Raw genomic sequence first — 15,344 nt, forward strand, 5'->3', positions numbered from 1 at the left:
GTAATGAAGGTGTTAGCAGTCAAAATAATCCTCCTGACTGTCAAACATGCTGTTTGGAAGGTGTTCAGCTCCACAGAGACTCACATTTCTCTCCAAAATGACTTGAAAGGTTACAATAAAAACAAACAAACACTCTCTGTAAAAGACTGTATCTATTTCAAACCATCTACAGCAGCCAGCAAATCCTTTCATAGAAGTGTGCTGTCGGGCTGTAGTGAGCAGAATAGCCAACAGCATTATAAATGAACTCTTTTCAAACATTGATTTTCAGCTTTTCACTTATAACTTGTTCTTCCATTTGCAGAAAACTTTGAAACAAAATGTTCTCAAGTCCATCCAGAGCTGAGATCGGGTGTTTGGCACACTTTGTCTTTGTCAATGAAACGATGTTATTTCATAAAACTTTCTTATCTCTAAAACCAGAGATGAATCCTTGACTTTGCCAATCACAGATTATTTTGAACCAGCTGTTTCCAAACAACAACAGTTTGGTGCAGTTAATACAGGACTGGACTATAACTGTGTAGCCTGCAAACTATGATAAAGTAGTGTTTGGAAATAAAGATGCATCGTACTACATTAGTTAAACCCTACGTGATTAATTACAAGATATGATTCAGACAATGACGATTCCTTTAGACAATTCCCTCTGTCATTTGCCTCAGCACCACCTGAGTCATAAGTGACAGACTGGTGTCCTGTAATGTTGTGCATTGGGAGGTTTGTGGTTTGGGTGTCGGAGTTTTATCGCCCAATGCTGCTTTCAATAAAAGTTCAGAAATGCCTTCTTTACAAGTATTCATGTGTCCAATGATTTCTGCCTGTTAGTATGTTAAAAAGAAGATGAGAGGAAAAGGGAAGTAAACTGTGTTCTCCCAGGAGGAGGCCGACTCACCTGAGCGTAACAATCTGCACTGAAGAAAGCGTTGACAGAGCCAGAAAAGCAGAGAGTGTTTCTCTCTGCCGGATGGGTTTGGATGGTGCCATCACCACAAAGTTATCGTCCAGCTTCAGCTCTGACAGCGGCTGAAACAGCCTGACGCTCCCGATGCGCTGCATAGGTGTGTGCCCTGCATCGGCCTCTGCTGGTCTGGGCGGACGGGGCTGCCCTTTCTGGAATCCTCTGAGCTGCAGTCACCGCTGTCCGTGCTTTGAACCATGTAGTAGACCCTCGGGGACCCTCTGCCTGCCCGGCCTTACTGTGGGCGGACTGAACCAGCTGGCCAGGGGCTCCAGCTCGGCTACACATATGCCCAGCTCACCTTTTAGACTGCATGTCCCACGCACTTCCTGAATCTCGTGAAAGGCGAACATCCGGACGCAGGGCAGCTTGTGGATGGCACTGTAATCATCCCAGTCCCTCCCTGCAATATAGAACACCTGAACCTTTGGCCAGCTGGGGTGGATCCTCTCACTGATGATGTAGGTGTGGACCTTCCAGTTGAACGTAAAAAGAGGTGATGTTGGTGCTGATGTTGTCGCTGATGATGAAGAGAAGGACGGTGTGTTGAACGGCCCTGGCAGCGTCTGCGGCAGCTCCAGAGGGACAGGCTGCTGGACAGAGAGAGGCCCGTAGCTGGCGTTGACAAAGGGCATCTGCTGGGCCTGGTGGATGAAGAAGGACTCCGAGCGAGCCTGCGGGCTGGAGTTCCTCATCAAGTCCTGATTGGCCTCCTGTAAGAAGATAGATCGGCGTTGGGCCGAACCTCTGCAGGCCCTCCAGGATCACCTTGCTGTCCACCACCGAAACACAGAGACAAAATGACAAAGAAGAGGTTATCTACCTGCTAATCTTTGCTTCAACAACTAAGGTAAAAACACCTGAAAGAATTCAGGACACTTCTGGTCATGCTTCATGGTACTTGTATTTCTGTGAGGAAGATTTACAGTCTAATCCCATCAACAAAACCTGAGCCAGGTGTGAAATCAAAGAGCACAATGAGAAAAACAGGAGGAAATAACTTACAACCTAAACAGCACCAACTCACATTTTCCATCTGCATGCATTGCCTCTAACCTGAGGCGATCGTATCTACAGTCAGTTTCTTGTGGTGAATGTTAAATGGTTTACTACGTCACCCAGGCCACACATGACTTGTTGGATATGATACACTCGACCTGCACGTGTGCCACATCCAGTGAACCACCTCTGGCAATCAGGAAGAATTAAATAGAACTTTATATTTCTCAGGAAAATTCTAAACTTAAAAGCTACTTTTTTTTGGGTGTCTTTTAAGCAGATTAATGGCAATTTATGCACACTGGAAATATAATCTTGCCTGTATGTCGAGATAGGACTCAGTTGTGACTCCAAAAACGAGTAAAACTTTTGACTCAAATAGCAGCAGGTAACCCTGTCGGAGTACCTTATTGCCATGAGCTGTGGGTCAGTTGTCGCTCAATCGGAAGGTCGGGGGTTCGATCCCTGACTGCTACAGGTCACATGTCGAAGCGTCCTTGGAAAGACAATGAACCACAAATTGCTCCTGCAGGCATAGCCATCAGTGTCCTTCAACTTACGCCGTCTCTGACTCACAACTCATCTTTCAACACCACACCTGTGCTTAGGTATAAGAACTCAGACTGTATCAACTCAACTGTATCATACTAGTGTGGAAAAAACATATATTACATGATACGCAGCCTTTGTTGTCTCCCAACTTATTTTTCTGTCCTACTGATTTTGCACATCAGGTCATCTGACCAGAAAGCTCATCCAACCTCAGCAGACTCTGCAGGGCTCTAAAACTCGCTTCCTCTCCATCCTGCAAATCGTCCCCACCCTCTGTTTTTCTTCCCCATCATGCTCCAGAGAGTCGGCCTGATGGAGTCGCCCATGAGAGGACATTGATTTTCTCTGCTGCAGCCTCCATGCTGTTGGAGACGTGGCGTGGCAGTGATTTGTGACAGTTCATGGCAGCAGAGCAATGACCTGCTCACCAGATGGACAGAAGCAGCTTCAGGCAGAGAGCTTCAGAAATGACCATCGCAGCTCTGGCACAGAGGAAGAGGAGGAAGTGAGGATGTAGTGAAGGTTTACCCACCTCGTGAAAACCTTATTTTACCTCAATGGTTATGATAGACATATAAAATCTGTACTGTACCTTTAACAATATACTGTAAAGACATTAGGGTTCTGCACTCTGATGAAACACTGTATATATATATATGCATTTAATAACCTCTCATATTGGTAGAGTAGTTTAAAGAGATATCATGCATAAGTCTATTTGCAGTAATGGAGGAGATGATGGACAGCTCCTGGTGCTGAAATGATGTTTTCATTACCTGCCTTTCATTTATACGTCTTTGAGAGGAGTCTTTTATCAGAAGGTGCTGCTCTGACTGTAACACAGACTAATGATGGAGCCAATAAATTAATCAGAGCATTGATATCCAATCCTTCTTCATCTGCTGTTACTTTACATCAATGTTCAAATGATGGCCTTTGTCTCTAACGCAGCTGTGAAAACTGTTTGTTCCCCAAATAAAACACAACCATGAAGCTGAACCAAATTACAAACTCTATTGCATATAATCATATGTATTAAACTCAAATGAAACAAAGCCATAATAATACAAATAAATGCATCATAAATATTAATACGTTACACTTTTCTATCTTCATGTTTCACACTTTCTTCAAACTCCTCAGACTCCAGAGTTAAACTGCATTTTTATCCACCACTGCCTCCCTGATGGGGAGGAAGACTAAAGGCCTCCACTGAGACAGTTCACAGTGAGCGACTGCTGGAGCACAGTTTTGACCGTGAGAAGGATGTTTACTTTGAAACGTGACAAAACAGAGAGCGATGTCATGTGAGGAGCAGGTGCTGAGCTGCTGCTGGATCGTGCTTTCAGTACAGTGAGAGGATTTTCCTGTCTCTCTGTTTCTCTGGGGGACGTGACACACTGTCCTAGTTTCCATTTACCATGACACAGATTAAACTAAATACCTCATAACAGCCAGAGAAATGTTGCAATTTGTAACTTCAGATTTAGATGAAGTCCCTTCCTATGACACCAAAAGGTCATTATAAATAAAAAGGCAAAGCTGGTGTGATTTGTGGCCCTGAGCTGCCCTTGGAGTTCATGTCTGCAGCTACTGTACGTGTAAATCATGTCTGCAGGACTGTTTCTGCAAATGAAGGAGGGAATGATTTACATTGCATTCAGGGCTTACTGTCTTGATGTTTTATTCATGTACAGTGAGCCAAGAGGCCCACAAGAGCATGGGTCTTTCAAATTAAAATGCATTCAGAGTGTTTACCATGAAATTAATATCCTACTACATACTAATTTTTTAAAATTACATCTCAAAATGATATTAAAGCATCAAACTGTTTTCTTAGAATCACCTGATCTCATCTCTGCTGATCAGAGCTGAACTTCACCCAAGAAATATAATCCCTTCATCTCTCCTCCCTCCTCCTCTTCTCATCCTGTCTCAATCCTCCACCATGTGTGCATCCTGCTACAAACTCCCTGATCAAACATATTAAGTTGGCCTGACTTCACTTATTAATCAAACAGATTTCCTGATATGAAATCTATAGAGGAGAAGAGATGGAGGTGAGAGGTGAGAAGACGACATCGAGAGAGAAAGGAGAGCGGAAGAAAGAGATGATGATAGAAAAGGTCAAAGGTGAGATGTGTATGGCCCTAACTCTTCATTGTATGGTTTGGTTTAAAATTAGACTTGTTTTTCTTGTACTGTCACAAACACAGCAGAACATTGTGACTGCCTGCTTTACAAGAGTTCACAGCTTCTTCAACCTGCTGCTGTCTCTTCTCTCTCTGGAAAAACAAGCACGTGGTCACTGACGAGGTCTGCATGTGAAATCTAAATGTGGTCCATCTTTCTGTCCATCCATTATTTACCACATACAGTTCTATTGTGGTCCATGACAGCCTCAGAGGCAAAGTCTGGTTCGGTTGTTCATGTTTCTTATTGTCAAGAAATCCTAAGAAAAGACACAAACCATGAATGCATCCTGCTGCAAGCAAACCGAGCTCATTCTCCTGAGCCACAGAGCTCCGCTTCAAAACCACAGCGTGAAACACCTTTGTTACCTTGTTACAATGAAGGCACATCCTGTTTGTGTCTTCTACTGCTGACATTTAAAAGCTGTTTCCAGAAGTGCACGAGGTAAAACATTTGGACCTGATCTTTCTGCAGCGTTTTCTTTTGTTAAACATTTGCTCTGTGTGGGAGCTTTGCTCTGCAGAGGAGCTGCTTAGGGGACCTTGAAGTCACCATCAATGGACCTGATGTCGGTCAGGATGAGAGGGAACTGTTCTTATTTCCGCCACAGAACAATGGAGACAAAAGGGTGTTTTGGCCTCTTGGAGGGCTGGATATAAATGTCAGCTGCTGCTCAGATGGAGGAAATGCCATTGGCAAAGCCAGAAAGCTTAAAAACCTTATCAAAGATGGTTTAATATTATTTTGTGCTGAGAAGGAGGGAGGCTGAAAAACATGAAAGCACTCTGGTTTAAACAAATGTAATCAAACATTATAGTAACAGTATTTTAAGGCTAAAAATTGTTGATGTACATGAACCAAGACAGTTTCAAAAGCCTCCTTAAACTCACTTCAGGCTACTAGATATAAAAGCGTCTTCAGCGGGCAGTAACACAATCCCCTGGTTAGTGAAACGTCCTGTCTGATGTCTCCACACAAACACAACACACAGGAAGTGTAATCGCTCTAAGTGGCCATCACATGCCCCCTGACACTGCAGGAGAAGCAGAGCAGAGAGGCCGCTCCCAGCTGGAGCTTCATCAGATCACATCAAAGCAAAGCACACCTCATCTTTCATCAGCAGGCAACACATTTATGCAGCGATCGATAGGTGGAATCACATTTTACCCTTTCACAGAAATGAGGGAAAATGAAGTATTGTGACCCGACCAAGATGGATGGAGCACGGCTGTATGCCTCACAGATATCAGCAATAAGTCTGAGCAAAGTGTTTGTGAGAAACTTGTTTTCGTCTCAGACAAAAAGCTCATGGCCTCTTTAGTTTAGGTCACATCTGTCGATAAATTCACAGAGACTGAACACAAGTCATTGTTCTCCTCCTGAGCACCAGCCTCTCATCTCAGCGTCCAAGCACACACACATGATCAATACAGATATATTATGAGCACATGCAGTGTTCCTTTGGGACTGCTGGTCTGCACGAGGAGAGTCTTCACACAGACAGCCATAATCTCCTGTATGAAGCCGCAGGCAGCAAATGTGCATCACTTCATGAAAGTGATTCTAAACAACGACTTCATTATTCATGTGCACATAAAAAATAGATGTGTTCACATGTTCTCAGATTATGGGAGCAGACACAAAGATCAATCAGCCTTTGTGATAAATCTGTTGTTGTGTGAAACATGTTACAGACAGAACAAATGAAACAGTCCAACCATACCACTGAAGAAGGGACAGAAAGAGAGCTGAAATATCCTCATCTTCTCTGCTGACATGGAGACACAGAGGGTAATTACACATTACATGGTCCAAACAACGTCTAAATGACTTGTTTGTAAACTGTCACGTCTTAAAGAGCCAATATGTTTCAGCTGCCTCGATTAGATCCAAAAGGTAACTGCTGCCAGAATGACATTTAAAATCCATCCTCCGTCTCTGCTCGCCTGGAAATTATCTATTTCAGAGTTAAAGGAAACTTAAAGAAACACTAACAGACATAAAAAAGATAAACCTCCTGTTTGGGCTTTGGTTATGAGCAACTCGGGAAAACTTCCAGCAGCTTCCGAACATTTCTTCGTCTGCATAAAGAACATTTTCCCGCTCGTTCTGCTCGCCGTCACGTCTCCCTGGTGGGGCTCGTGAGCAACAGCAATGAACAGTGATTGGCTGGAAAACAAGCACAAAGCTTTCTGCCTTGAAGACACATTTGGGACATGAATGGGCTTTTTATGACACTTCAGCTCGGCCTCTGGGCCCGGTGTTGTGAGTTGTTGAAGGAGGAGGTGAACGGCGGAGCAGCGAGCCACTGAGGAGCCGGCGGTTGTTTGGATGAGATGAACTTGTAGATGAGAGCTCTTGAAGGAACGAGGCCGAATGTGCTGAGCCGAGCAGAGCAGCAGTTAGCCTTCCTACAAGGGGACCACAGGGGTAATCCAAGGCTTCAGCTTTAACTGTGTGGACTCTGACGATGTCATTTACGACCTCAGATTGCCCAGTGAGCTTATGAATGTGACCGGCTCTCAGTGAAGTAAGCACACTTTGAAAGTGAGTCAAATAAAAGGAGGGACAGTGACAGATGATGTGCTGCTGTGCTGAGACAGAGGGAGACCTGCATCATAAATAACAATGACTCTCTGCACATGCTCATCATATCCAAGTGAATCCATTTCAGCTGTACTCTATATGACACACTGGGGGTGTGTGTGTGTGTGTGTGTGTGTGTGTGTGTGTGTGTGTGTGTGTGTGTGTGTGTGTGTGTGCGCGCATGTGTGTGCGTGTGTGTGTGTGCGTGCGCGTGCGCACAGCAGCAGGGTGAGTCATGAGAGGTTACAGTGTAAGAAAGTCACTGGAGCCTGGACATCAGAAACTGCAGCTGCTCCTGAGAGTCGAATAATGCAGACCAAGATATTCATGATGTTCACAAGCAGGAAGTGTAATCGCTTACTGCTGAGACAAATGTTCAGAGTAATAATGAGATGGTTTAAAAAAGAATCTCACATAATCCTTTTATTGAACAGTTTCTGGTTACCAATGACGTCAGTGAATTAAAACCAGGGAGATGATTTAACGTGCTTTAGCTGTTGTGTCTCGTGATTCCTTTGAAGTCTGAAGAGCTTCAGATGATGAAAAGTGCATCCAGGATATCACGTACAAACAGATAATGGTCACCAGTGTTTAATGTCTTCATGTATTGATGTGAAATGTTCATGTGAAAATCCACAGTTGATCAATCCTGATAAAACAGTCTTTAGTTTGTTGAGTATAAATGAGAATGCAATTCTGTCGATTAAATAAGGGACAGAAAAAGATTAAAAGATGATTGTTGATGAAATCAGTGTTCAGAAGCATTTCGTCACTTGAAGATGTTCTGAAGTGAAAACTAAGAATAAAAGATGCTTAAATTCGAGAGTTAAAGATAAGAGCAGGACGCTCGACAGTTCTCTTCTAATTACAAGAATTAAAAAACAAGTTTATTTTTTCCTCTACAAAAGTGTATTTTATTCTCTCGTCCTCAGATCACACAAACAGAAGGAAAGCTCTGCTGAGCGTTCTATTATAACAGGCTGTAAAACCGTATATTAAAGGGCTGTAGAGGTAAGTGAATGCATCTTGAGGTACAGAAAGTGTGCGACATACCCAGTGGCAATCGGGGGGTCCCCCCTACCTAGTGCTGCGAGCTATGGACAGGCATTGCAAATTAGCCAAGGCTATAAATGCTGTCGTGTGTGGCATCGGTTTACTTGCTTCATACTTGTCCCTATACAAATAAACATGAAATAAATGTGCTGAAGTCTTACACAGACTCAATACGCCTTACACAATATTTCATGGACACAAGCCGTGGCGATCAGCCAGGATATCCACGCGCTGCACATCATCCAGCTTTTTACAAGTGAATCCAAAGTTAGCAGGTAATGAGCTCTGTTCTCACCGTTCTCTCATATTTTCCTGACTTTATGCGCAAGTATTTTCCATCGAGTGTAACCATGAAGTGGAAGCAGAAACAGATCCACAGCTTTCACTTTGTACAGGAGTGGAGGGGTTGTGTGCTCCAGTATGAAGAGAGCTCTACGTGTGGCAGCATCAGGTGTTCAGGTTTATGTGGTTACAAGTAGAAAACGGTGATTAGACCACACAATGCAGACAACAACACAAACAAGAGTCCTGGAGAGAAGAGATCAGGATCGTACATGTTCTTATAATGAAGGTGTTTCTATGCGAGGGTGGATTTGTGTCATAATGTGCATGTTTGTGCTGTACAGGGATATAAGCATGCACCTCACTGCTCAGCCTATAGATGCTCAGAGTTCAGCCTGTAAAGCCCTGACTGTAATATCTGTACGTGCAGCCTGAATGTTTCAAAGTGCTGAGGAATGAGTGCAGTGAGACGCCTCTGGCACAGATACAGTGGACTGCACTGATCGTTGGCACTGGAGGAAAGCGGTGCCTCTGACAGCAGTGAGGTGCTGAACAGCATGGAAGAGAGGAGCCCGGTCTCTGTGGCCCTGAGGAAGTCCACTGCACGCTCCAGCAGAAGCAGAGAGAGAGAACACAGTCATTTCGCTGCTGCTCAGAAACTATGAAATGAGGTGAACTCGGAGGTCTCTCCCTGCAGCAAGCAACGCTCACGGCAAACTTTATCGTATCCTCCCCCGAAAGAGCCTCAGAGACTTGAGAGTGTTTGAGTGAGCTCAGTGGTTCGGGGGATAGGCGGGGAATGGAAATAAAGAAGCAGAGAGAAAGGCTGTCTGTCATTCTCACTCAATGCTCACACCTGGTTTTATTTGTCAGCCTCGTCCTGCTCTCAACACATTTTGTGACGACGACAATCTGTGATGGTTTAGTCAGATAATCACCTCACGACCACCTCGGGTTTGTGCCGAGGAAAAGCTTTTCACAGAGTTTTTTTATAGTGGTCATAAAACAAGATGCAGCTCATCATGAAACGTCACTTTTTATCACTCAGTGATGAAATATGTGATACAGAGACCCAAAGTTACACAAGCTAAAGGTAAGCAGAGTAAATCAAGAGTCAATGTAAGTTAGAGATGGTCAATCTGCTCTTTCATCTTCTACTCGATGGTACGACTACGGGAGAGTTATCTTGTTTCTCTCCTCGTCCCCATTTCACTCGAGCACGAGGACGACTCCATGAGCCCTCAGTAATAACAGGGCGGAGAAATCACAGGAGAGAAACAGGCTGGAGAGTCTTCAGGTAGAGAAACGCTCTTAGGTTGACTTGAAATGTTTCTGAACAAGGATCAAAAGTGGACTGGTGCAGTGAGGCTGACTAAAGTAAGCTGTAGAAACAGAAGAAGGACGCACAAATGTGGAGACAGCTGGAGAGAAGACGAGTCACTACTTCTCCATCGATCAGAAACCTCAAAGACAACAGATGTGAAAATCTGGAGGAAAATCTTGACACGTTTCAGGTTTAATCAACACATTTGATGACCCGTTAGCTGTTAGCTAACATTAACATTCAGCAACTTAGCCTAATAGATAATCTTACCGTCAGCTATGAAGTGGCTATAAGCTAATATTAGAGTTTGGTTTTCTTACAGGTTACAATAAGAAAGATTTAAATTCCAAGGTAACAAATTGTCTTCGTAGCTAACATAAACGTAGGTAGCAGGTGGTTAAATGCTGTTATTAGCTTTCGGCTAACGGTAGCTAACGGGTTATCAAAATGTTGTTTTGCCTGAACTCAGAAAATGACTGAAGTACTTTAAATCTCTTTCTAACAGCTGAAACATTCAGACTCTAACTCCCACATAAACTCCATGTGCGACTCCTCTCGGAGTGAAAAAGCCTTTAAACTCACTTCTTCAGAGACGCCTGAGGCCCACTGGCTGCTGAAAGTCTTAAATAAGTCTCATCACGACGTGTTACATCAGCAGGATCAACTTTAACATCGCTCACTCAGGTTGATTCAGTGACGGCTGTCTGATAAAAGTGAGCGAGCAACAGTTCACTATTGTGTGTTGTGTGTTCAACTGTGTCACTGCTTTGAAACGTATCATCAATGAGCTTTTATTGCAGCTATAGATGCTACATAGAGCACTATGAAGCGAGGTCACATGATCAGTAACAGTCGCAGGATATTAAAGCTCTAAACTACAGCAGATCTTATACTGAACAACCACTGCAGCTTTAAGAGACACACAGAACACATATAGTTTAAGAGCCGTCTATAAGGTGCCAACAGCATAAATAAAACTTGATCAGGTTGTTTCTTGTGAGTTTTCTCAGTGAAAGGAGTTTACAGGTATTGACTGGAGTGTTTTCCTCTAATGGAGGTGACATTGTTTTAAGGAGGTCGTTTAAATCTAAAGCTTAGATGACCAAAGTAAGACGGGGTAAAAGTAGCAGTGCAAATATCCCAGGCCTATTATAGTAAAATAAGCAGTAATGGTAGCGCTCTGCCCGGGTTTATAACGAAGCTATTAATATGGCAATTTAACTGAGCAAATGTTTTATTAATGTCGTATCACCGCACACATTCCCTCCTGTGAGGCGATCTTCTCGTATTAAAGGAGCTGCGACAATGTTTACTAAAGTGAAATGTAGTTTAAGGTCATCACTGAGGTTTCCTTCTCTACAGTCGACTGGGATCAAAGCACAGAGTCAACATTGGGACCACAATGCTTTGACACACTATGACATCAACAGCAGTTAGATCACACTGTCAAAGGTCAGTACAGCCATTTTTAAAGTACTTCAGAATAAGCAGCACAAACAGCTCGTGGACTCCAAAGCCCCCGGCTCCATTCAAAAGAGGACAACTTCTTTTGGCCACACGACGAGCTGACCACAGGCAGAGCTTTGGCAGTCAGTCGGTCACTGACTGTATAAAATTAATAGATGTAAGCACCGTGACATCAGCCTCTGGCTTTTCAGTCTTTTAGTGTCACATATATTTTCCATTATAGTTTCAACGGTTCATTTTGCTCACGACTTTGTATCTAGGTGGATTTAAAGTACAAAATGTTTCGAAGTGTGACTGCTCAGTTATCAGTTATATAAGTAAGTTATAATCATGGCTGTAACCTTTATGTGCTGGTTGATCTGAGTTATTGCTTTGCAGACTTACAGCTGTAGTACTGACACACAGACTTGTTGCTGCCAGTCAACAATCAAAGTGACATAACTTTCTTTCACATCTCTGTTGAGCTTTGCTGCTGAACATTCTCTTCATTCTTTATGAGCTTTCAGTTTCCACATCCTCGGCCTCCACCGCTATATAGCATGTATACGCTTTCATACAGTAACATGTAGTTACAATGACATATGTAACAGTCTGGCACTTCATTGATCTGCGTCCTTGGAACTCAGACAAAAGCATGAACAGAAAACCTTTAGTGTTCCCTTCTGACTTGTTCTCATGCTGCTGGTCATCCAGATGCCATCAAGCTCACAGTCTGGGATCACTTGTCCTCTTTAGCTCTCAATATTAACATTAACCTGTTTGTCAGTGGTTAGAGAGGTGAGCTCTCTTGTGAAGAACAGTGCTGCTTTGAACATTAGCAGAAATGGATCAGTAAGAAGAGCATCAGACTGTAATGGCCTGTGTGTCTCTGTTGAGTGCACTTATATTTCCTCTCTTGATTTTCTCTATTAGCATGTGCATGGGCCCATTTGTGCTCACATGCATTGGTATTCATATCACATGTGTGAGCGTCCAGAAAGCAGAGCAGGCTGTTAGAGAAAAGCACTCTGTTGATGAGAGCAGATCAATATCTCAGCCTGCTGTTAACGTCTCCGACAAAACTGGGAACTTAAAATGATTCTTCAATCAAAGTTAATGACCTCTTTTAAATACACGCACAGGAGAACCTTTTTATGTAACCAGACACAGTGTGTATCTTTGTTTTAACAGAGCCTGTGTGAATACAATGACACAAACAGGCTCTGTTAAAACAAAGACCCTCCCTGACTTTGATCACGGCTCCCAGGACAAAATGTAAACCAGTGCAGATGGCCGGCCAAGCAAGACAGGACGTCCACTGAGGACAAAAAACAAGCCAAGTGTGATTTTATTCATCAGTCACTGCAGCTGATTTACCACAAACGTCTTTACTTCAGACTCACGTTCAGTGGCTAGTTGTCTTTTAACACCCAGCTGGGACGTTCACGAGCATCACATTGGGCATCGTGCCTCGCAGCTCTTGGCAGCTTGGCGTCGCTCCCCCTGGACACTCGCAAGCTCTTGTTTTTATTTTCTCACTTCAGCAGCGAGAGCCATCAAAGACAAAAGCACAGTTGCTCTTTGTCACACAGAGACAACAGTCATTAAATTTTAACAACTAGGAGGACTGATCCAGCAGGAGACAGAAAGTAGTCCCTGAGCAACACTCACATGATGTGACACAGATTCAGACTGATAACATGCAGAGGCCTGTTAATGGACTGATTGGGCTCGTTAATGTGTCCCTTAATGAGATATGATAAAACACAATGCATATTTAATTGACCAGAACATCAAATATTTATCTACATGGATATTAAATCATTCAACATGTTACAGTGCTGCTTAAAGACGCCGTCAGTCTCCAGGAATTAGTGTAGATTTGTAATTTGAATGTATCACACAAAGAGAAAAGCCGACAGTGTTGATCGCTGTTTATTGAGTCAGGATGCAACTAACAAGTATTCATACACTCTAGTTTCACATGTTCAAAAAACACATGTGATTGTGTGAAACATGTGTGCACATGTGGGACATTTACTTTGCACACAGGAAACAGATATTGTGAGGTATTTTAGAGAACCTGCAGCAGCTTCAAACTGTGCACACCTTCAGCAGCACCCATCTATGACATCATATCACAGTCTGTCAAGAGATACACAACTCTGGCCTCAAAGCTCCACGAGGACGCTTCATAGCCGACAGACGATCTGTGCCGGGGACGTCTACTCCGTCAAGTCAGCCCTCGTCTGCATCTCATCACAGAGACTTTGCAGTGTCACGGTCTACAGAACGGCCTGACACCCTGTCAGTCACACACACATAAAGCATGTAGACTAAAGTAGTGACTGTGTGGAAACACATGTGTACATTCAGGGGACAAAGTCACACTTACACAAACCTGCTCTGAAGCAGAACACCACAGGCGTTATCATGAAACCACTTTGTGAACACGACCACAAAGAGAGGCAGACAAAGGCAAACACGATCCATACATACACAAACACTGAAGACAGTTTGTGTCTCTAAACAGACACACAGACTTTGTACATGAAGCTGAGAGGAAGTGTTCAGCCGCTGTCACAGCTACTGTCACGGTCAGCCGCCTCTCCCGCTGCGTTACGCACACTACACCTGATCTACAACAGTCAATATTTACAGCCCGCCAGAGGAGACACTCCCCGCCGCCAACAGCAACCATTTCACTGCACCTGCTGCCGGATAATTAGACACATTTGTCTTTCATTTAGCCGAGCTTGAAGTGTGGGAAAGGCATCAGAGGGAAGCTGGAGGCATCCTTCATTTTCACTTTCAGTCAGGGTTTGAGCCAAAAACAGCAGAAAGCTTTTTTTCTGTCTTCATATCTGTAGCTGTGGAGAAAAGTTGGTGGGCTGTCAGTCTGCTGCTTCTGTTTGTTCGTCTGATTAAACGCCTCTTTCAACGTAACAATTTCATGTCTATATGATCCTTTAAACTATGTGCTGGTTTGTTTATTGTTTGTTTTCTGCCAATCAGACAGCAGAGCTTGTGAAAGATCTTTTGCATTCTACTTTAAACTCCTGGATATCAGATTCCTCAAATTTATCAACATTACAATTCAGTGCTTATTTCACCTCCACTTAGAGTCACTCAGGGCTCTATTGAAACGCTCTAAAGCGCATGGCATGAGGTCGTTTAGGGCTGATGACCTTTTGTAATTAAGGAGCAAAGGTTGGATTAAGCCTTTTGATCATACATGTGTGTTTTGGGTGGAACATGTATCAAACCAATCAGAGTGTCGTCTCTCATTCCCTTTAAAAACAATCTGCAGGCAGGCGTGTTGCTATTGATGCTGCCGATTTTATCCATTATTCTCTAATAGACCGGACTCGGGCTGGCCTGTAACGTCTCTCCTTCCACTGTGCCCCTGAACACGCAGAGCACACACAGGCCACTGTGTGAAATACGGTGATGCACCGATTGAAGTTATATCCACTGAAGCGATCGAACTGCAGAAGAATGACGAGTGTCCTTCCAAACTAAAAGAGACACTGTGAACATTTACACACGAGGAGCAGCAGCGTGACTTCATTCATTATTTAAACCTCCACACACTCTGACAGGATGAGACAGGATCTAATGTTAACTATTGTTACGTGTGCTGAACTTCACAGAAAGGTTGGCTGTTCATGTTATGAGCTGGAATCCACGGCTGTATTCTCTACTGTGTGTTTAACAGACACTGGACAGTCTGGTAATGATTCTGGCTGTTGGTGGCACTGGTAGTTATGTTTGAGGCAGATGATACAATTTACTTTTAGGTGCATATGAGCGTGAGTGTGTGCATTTCCGTGAGCATTAGAGAGAGTGTGCATTGGGGTGAGAGGCCCGTGCAGGGCTCGAGCAGGAATCTCCCTGAGGTGAAGAGGCAGAGGGAGGAGGGAGCGCTGAGCGTGTCCTCATCCTCTG

The 15,344-nt window shown here is 43.7% G+C and overlaps 1 pseudogene; it reads right to left on the reverse strand.

Annotated features, from left to right (window-relative positions):
* The window catches only part of LOC138602372 (transmembrane protein 132C-like), a 79,027-nt pseudogene that overhangs the window by 39,506 nt on the left and 24,177 nt on the right, over positions 1-15,344 (reverse strand).

This window comes from Semicossyphus pulcher, unplaced genomic scaffold (assembly GCF_022749685.1).
Source record: "Semicossyphus pulcher isolate SPU_LCO1_2020_fin unplaced genomic scaffold, fSemPul1.0.p SCAF_22, whole genome shotgun sequence".
In the NCBI taxonomy this organism is placed as follows: Eukaryota; Metazoa; Chordata; class Actinopteri; order Labriformes; family Labridae; genus Semicossyphus; species Semicossyphus pulcher.